The sequence below is a fragment of the Dipodomys ordii genome, unplaced genomic scaffold, assembly GCF_000151885.1.
Source record: "Dipodomys ordii isolate 6190 unplaced genomic scaffold, Dord_2.0 Scaffold134, whole genome shotgun sequence".
NCBI classification, from domain to species: domain Eukaryota; kingdom Metazoa; phylum Chordata; class Mammalia; order Rodentia; family Heteromyidae; genus Dipodomys; species Dipodomys ordii.
The window spans coordinates 1112621-1119289 of record NW_012267350.1 but is presented as its reverse complement, the minus strand read 5'-3'; the positions used below and the strand labels follow the sequence as shown (position 1 = coordinate 1119289).

General features: G+C 39.3%; 1 long non-coding RNA gene across 1 annotated transcript; it reads right to left on the bottom strand.

The window, feature by feature from the left end:
* Nucleotides 1-326: 326 nt before the first annotated feature.
* Nucleotides 327-1368, bottom strand: LOC105996665. Its single transcript, XR_001175615.1, has 3 exons — nucleotides 1227-1368; nucleotides 926-1098; nucleotides 327-502 (listed from the first exon to the last, which is right to left on the bottom strand). It is a non-coding gene; the product is annotated as an uncharacterized LOC105996665 (long non-coding RNA).
* Between the last annotated feature and the right edge of the window lie 5301 nt (nucleotides 1369-6669).

Genomic DNA, 6669 nt, shown 5'->3' with positions numbered 1-6669 from the left:
TTTTATTCTGTCCAACTTACTGTGTACAATCATTCTTAAATTTAAATCAAGAAATCAGACATCCTTGCCTAATTAAAAAAAACTGCATTTTTCATGGTTCATGAGTTAGATTATTATGTAAGTACAAGTATTCTAGGCTTTATTGCATTTTTCTGGAAACCATAAACATGGGAGCAGCTAAGATTCAAGATTAGAAAACTGAAATTCAGGTTTCAGACATTGACAAAACAGACAGAAACCTGTACATGAAACCAGTAAGAACTGCTATCACAATCTGTCACACAATGTAATAGACCATACATAATAAATAACTACCCTTTTGCTTCATAATGTAATCACTAGAACTATCTTAAATTCCATGACACCAACATGTAAAAAAAAGGAAAAAACTATTACCATCATCGTCTGCCTTCATACCATCTGGAGATGTTGCCGCTTTGACTTCCGAAGTATTACTTCAACTTTCATTTTGCAAAGTTCTAATTAAATAAATACTTGACACCTTGAAATAGAGAGAGGCAAAGAAAGCAAGTGGGCTTAATTCTGAAAGCTTTCAAGTTCATATATGCCGTTCATATTAAATGCAAATACATAACCATGAAAAGTTAATACACACACTCCAACTTGATCAGTTTGGATTTTATGTTCCCCTTCCCCCAACACTCAAAAAAGGGGGGGGGGACAATGTTTCAAAAGCAAGCTCTACTAGAATTAGCTATGTTCTGCTAAACTGGTATCCCTCCTCCCAGTTTTGTTAATTACCTGGCTTCATTGTAGCCTTTAATCACAGCCTTTATGTATAGATTGGGGCTCGATGTTTATGCCTTCTCTCTTCCACGCAGTTGTTAGGGGTCTGTGAACAATTTTGCAATTCCCACACACACCATATGATATCTATTAGGGAGCAATGGCACTTTTCACTTACCAATTCTGGATAAAGCAGTATTTCCTGGTGACAGAACGTTGCTGTTTCCGTTCGTTTGCTAAAACTCCCTCTTTGCAGCTTGATAAATCTGATTAGAAAACGTCTTTGTTCCACAATCACACAAGGCACTTTACCCACCAAGTTTTCCAAAAGAGTTATGTGCGTTTTCATTCCTGTGACAAAACAAATCAGAACAAGGAGAGGGGGAAATGAGGAGTGAGTCCACACCAAGTTCCTGGCAACGATTTTCAACTGCATTTTTTTGTGTTTAATCAGTAAGCTGTATTAAAGTGACAGTTACCGGTTCACGAAGCCAGAATTTGATCAAGTCAACCACTACCAGTGTGCATGCTTTACACTGCTGTACAGATCCTAAGGAAAGCATCACTGGTCATCTATAACATGTGGCTGGAATCACTGGACAGACCCCCTGCCCCCCACCTGTCCCACAGTTGAACAGCAAGCTGCTGAGGCTGGAGAGCAGTCAGACTGGACAGCCGCCTGACCCAGGACTTCTTATAGGGACCCAACAATTAGCAGCTGACCAATCACAGCCAGTACCTTGTACCTAAGTCAAATGACAAAGCAGTCTCTATGACTGTAAGATTTCTGAATTACTGGGGTTACACAAAGGACACTCATTCAGGAAAAGAAAAAAAAGCCCTAAGATGAAACAGAAAACACCCCAGCTGCGACAAGACAACTCCAGCTTTAAAACAAGGAACACCCCAAGCTTCTCACAGCCCAGAGAAAGACCCACCACCAAGCCAGATACAAATCAGAGGAATGTGTGGCATGTATCAAAAAAGAATCCCAAGTAGAGAGGCTGCATTTACCAACCCACTTCAGCGACTAATCTATTCCTTACTCTCCTTTCTCTGTAGTTTCCCGGACAATTTAAACTTCATACAACAACAACAACAAAAAACCTCCAGTGAGCCCTGGCAAAGTCACCCCTAAGGAGAATTCAAATTTGTCACTTTTTCTAATTCCCACATGAAATGTAATTCTTTAAAAATAGTTGGACAAATTAGGCAAAAAATTAAACATCATTGGGACAAATTTTCTGATCTCTCTTTCTCGTGCACGCACGCACGTGTGTGCACACACGCACATATTTCAACTAGCTGCCAATTTATTTTCAACACCCTCAATTTATCTCTTATCCCTCAATTTACCTCTCATGTTCTGGAAAACAATTCAATCATTAATACCACGACCATTTCTCCAACCTCTAGGAAAAAAATTCTGGTACTTACAAATGGTCCTTGTTTGGACTAGATTTCTTCACCCCCGTCTTCTAACATCAAGTCAAAATACGGGCTCAGTTTTACCATTCCAACCTAGAGGCCCTATTTTAACTGAGAGAGGCTGCAACAGCTCCTTCTCTGAGACAAGCTGGGAACACTGTGCTGCTTGCCATCCCCAATTTATGGAAGGAAGCACATGTCAAACAAACCAGGTGATGACTCAGACTGCCTCCCCCAGCCATGCTTCCCCTAGAATGGGAGGGTAGTGTAAGGGCAGCCCATTTGGATGTGACTCAGTTTTATTAGACTGGTGGTTGTAGTTGATCTGACAGGCTCACAGCTTTCTTTTTAACTTGTACATTTAAGGACCAGAATGTACAACAGATTTGAAAACAGTGTGATCATTTACATTTCAGAACTGTACATTGTTTTTATAACTAAACTAATCAAACATATGAATTCAGATAACAGAAACAGGTTTGAGGTGTTTAAGTTTTTGCCTGTTTTATTTTCTTAAAACAGTGGGAAACTGTCTGTCCCAGGAATCCAAGCTTTAATTCTCAAGTATGAGCCCCACGTGGCAGATTCTTCAGGAAGTGGTCAGAGATATGATAGCCATGTTTTCACTTTTGCACATACTGCGGTGTGCACACAAATTCGAGTTTCTCTCACACAAACACAATCACACCCCACAATTACACCAGACAAAATAATCTCCAGGGCTCTTTCATGTCAACCTGCCTAAAAGCTGCAAGACAAAACCTTGAAAATAAATCAACATGACCCCAGTATTCCTCTTCAGTAAAAAGTTGTCTACCAAGGCAGGACAGGAGTGGCCTTTCACCTGGTAAATTGTTCCCAGGTATCATAAGGACAGGAAGAATGTGATAATAAGAAGTGTAATTCCTCACATGAAAATTCTGGAAGGCTGGGGCTGAGCAGTTTAATTCCAGTTATCTCTTGCCAGCATACTTCCTTTAACCTTGAGCAAAGTCAGCCACTGGCATTTATTGTTGACTGTACTTTGATGGATAACTAGCTATGTTATGATGTAGATAGAATACACATTCTATTTTTATGATCTAGGAATATCTTCACATATCAAATTCTCTGATTTGTAGATGAAGGTAGGAAAAAGGTATACACACAGACAATATAAGGAAGTTAACTCACGAGTTGACTATCCACTTTTCAAAAAAATCCTTGTAAAATTTAATTGGAATAAACCACATTAAAATTTACATATGAAATTGGTTTGCAGAAATCCAATTTATGCACAACTATTTGGAAGTGCATTTCCAAATTACACTTTTGAAGTCTTTCTATTTTAATGACTTGTACATATTTCTCACCCAGTTATTAAAATTTACTCATACTTCAACAGAGATGTATTAATCTAGTCAGTGACTTCTTCTGAGTAAAGTTTTATTGGCTTAAAGACAGTTACTTTCCTATGATACACAGAGAACATAAAATCTATAATTACATGTCTTTCAATAGAAATAAACACAGGCTATGAAAAGAGAATGTTAATAAAATCAAACAACTAAAACTGTAACATCTAAAAGGACCTATAATTGTTTTAAAGTCTGGCTTTGGGAGCCAGACTTGTTGAGGTTTGAATCCTGAGCTGCCATTTCTAGCTGACACTTACTTCGATCAAAGTTATTACATATAAGGGCTGAGACCAGTGCTTGAAAGTAATTTTGGAATACTGTGCAGCTTAGTTGGTCCCTAAATAACATGAATGAATGAAAAAGAAAAAAAAACAATTCCATCAAGGTTTTTTGATACCAGCCAGTACTGGGCCTTGAACTCAGGACCTGGGTGCTGTTCCTGAGCTTTTGTGTTCAAGGCTAGCGCTCTGCTGCAGTTCTACTTCTGGCTTTATTAGGTGGTTTACCAGAGATAAAGAGTCTTATGAACTTTCCTACCTGGCCTGGTTTCAAATTCTGATCCTCTGACTTCATCACCTGAGTAGCTAGGATTATAGGCATAAGCGACTGACATCCAGTTCAATTTAATCACTTAAAAAATCATTTTACTAGTTGCAATTAGCACTAGCCAATCAATCCACAGGTATAATTTTTCTTCCCAGTATTTCAGTGGTGGAAACTGTAATACCTATTCACTCCAAGATTTATTTGGGTCTTTCCCTCTAAACTTGTCAGAGGCTCCTTAGGCCAGTAATATAGACTACAGCTGGGGATAATGGTGAGTTCAATGTCTTGGCCTAAGAACTACCTAAGTTGGGCCAGGAAAGAAGGTGAGTGAGTCAAAGACTCAAAAGAAACAGTGCTGTTGAGCACACAACTCTGCCTTATTGGTCATTTTGAGATCAGACCAATAATCAGTGGCATGAGGTACACATCCAGGAAAGAGTATCAGAAGTGCAGTTTCTTTTCTCCGGTGTCATGTCAGAAAATCCCAGCATTCCATTATCTACATATAGCATAAGCTTCCATCTGAAAGCTCTATGAAGCCATGCAAGCATCCCACAAACAGCTACCAAAAGTTAATAGTCATCCCCTAACGTATTTGAATTTTTTTAAAAAAAGACAGCCACCAGACATCAATAAGGCACGGGCAAGCTTTATAAATATGCAACTCTTCAGCAGTGCTCTGAAGGAGAAGTGCTGTGTTCTGTGTGAGAGTGATCAACTGCTCCAACTTATCTTTATCCAGCAATGTTTCAGAGACAGATGGGAACAAAATGGAGGAAAGCCAGCAAAATGGGAAGGTGGCTGGGATTACAAAGGAGAGCTGGGGGAAGGAAGACTGCTTTTCCGGTTGTGTGGGAGCCGAGTTCAAGTATGCACACAAATTTGATTTAACAGCTAAGCTAAAGACTGCTTTGGGGATCCAATAGGAGCTCCACTGGCCATTTTGAAATACCAAATAAAGCCAGACACCAGTGGCTCCCACTATTATCCTAACTGCTCAAGAGGCTGAGATGTGAGGATTGCAGTTAGAAGCCAGCCGGGACAGGAAATTCGTGAGACTCTCCAAGTAACTACCAAAAAAAGTCAAGTGGTAGAGCTGTGGCTCAAGTGTAGAGTGCTAGCCTTGAGTGAAAATGCTCAGCAACAGAGCTTAGGCCCTAAATTCAAGCCCCAGTACCAGTACACACACAAAGAATAAATAAATCGAATTTTAAAAAATATGATCCAATGGTAGAAGGTTCCTGAAATCAAAATTAAAGGTCAAGGTGTAAACAGGCAGCTGAGATTTAGTACTGGTTCTGGGACAGACACTACTACTTCTTACTTAATTGGGAGAAGGAAAATAAATGAAAAAGAGATGAGGGAGAAATCACTTACATTTTCACTCACAAATCATTGCTTTTAAAATGATTACCATCATCACCAGCTCACTATGGATAAGCAGCCCAGCCACCCCAAAAGCATTGAATTGCCATGGGTGGGAGGTGGGGAAGTAGCATACTATCCCAGGCTGCTAAGTTATTTGAAGGCAAATAAGTCACCTGATTTTATTTGTATCATTCTTTTCAGTTATATTGTATAAGTGATCAGCAGAATCTTCAGAGAAGACTGGTATAGTGACATACATTTGTTATCCCAGCACTTGGGAGGCTAAGGCAGGAAGATCACAAGTTCAAGGGCAATCTGGGCTATATAACAATACCCTGCCTCTAGAAATAATAATCACCACCAATCTTTGGAGGGCTGTTGGGTTTACTTTGGGATCCTAGCAAAGTACCCTATATCAACAATAGGTTAGCATTATATACTTTAAGGATTCCCAATATTAGAAAGAATATTCTTGCAGAAACCTATATACAGACATGCTCACATATATATGACACCCTGAGAGCACCTTCTTCTGAGACTGGCCTGTTTTCCAAGCTTTTCATGTTACATAACAAGGAGGTGCTTTGCCGGTCTTCCTGAAATGCCCTCAGATCTAAGGCATATACTTCACTCAGAAAAGTTTTTTTTATTAGTTGTCTTCTTTCCCCACCCATTTTAACTGACTCAATTTTTTTATGGCAACACCACTGGGTGGGAGTGAATATGGGAGTGGGCAGGGTGGGAGAAAGGAAGGAGGAAGAAGGGGGGGGAGCTGAATCACAGCCCTGTGAGTAATCTTAGTTTTTTTTTTTTTCTTCCTAAGGGTATGAATCAAATTAAGCTTGTTTTGCTGTGGGTGAAGGAAGGGGAATATAATACCAGCGTGAATCAGAGCAATTATCAAATATGTGGCACTCACTAAAACTTAATTACAATCACGGCTTTCTCTCAAGTCTGCCAGAAGACGAAAGAACATTTGTTAATCAATATAATCCTCGACAAAAAAAAATTCCTAGAGTTTGAACTCAATTATCACCCTCTTCCCTTTAAAAATTTCCTTTTACATGTGAATATCAGAAGCAGGAATTATTTCAGAGCTTCTGTGAGATAATCTTTGGCCTGAGAGCGAAGTGTGAAAACAACCCAGATAATACTAGCAAAGAGACCAAGTTACATACTATAG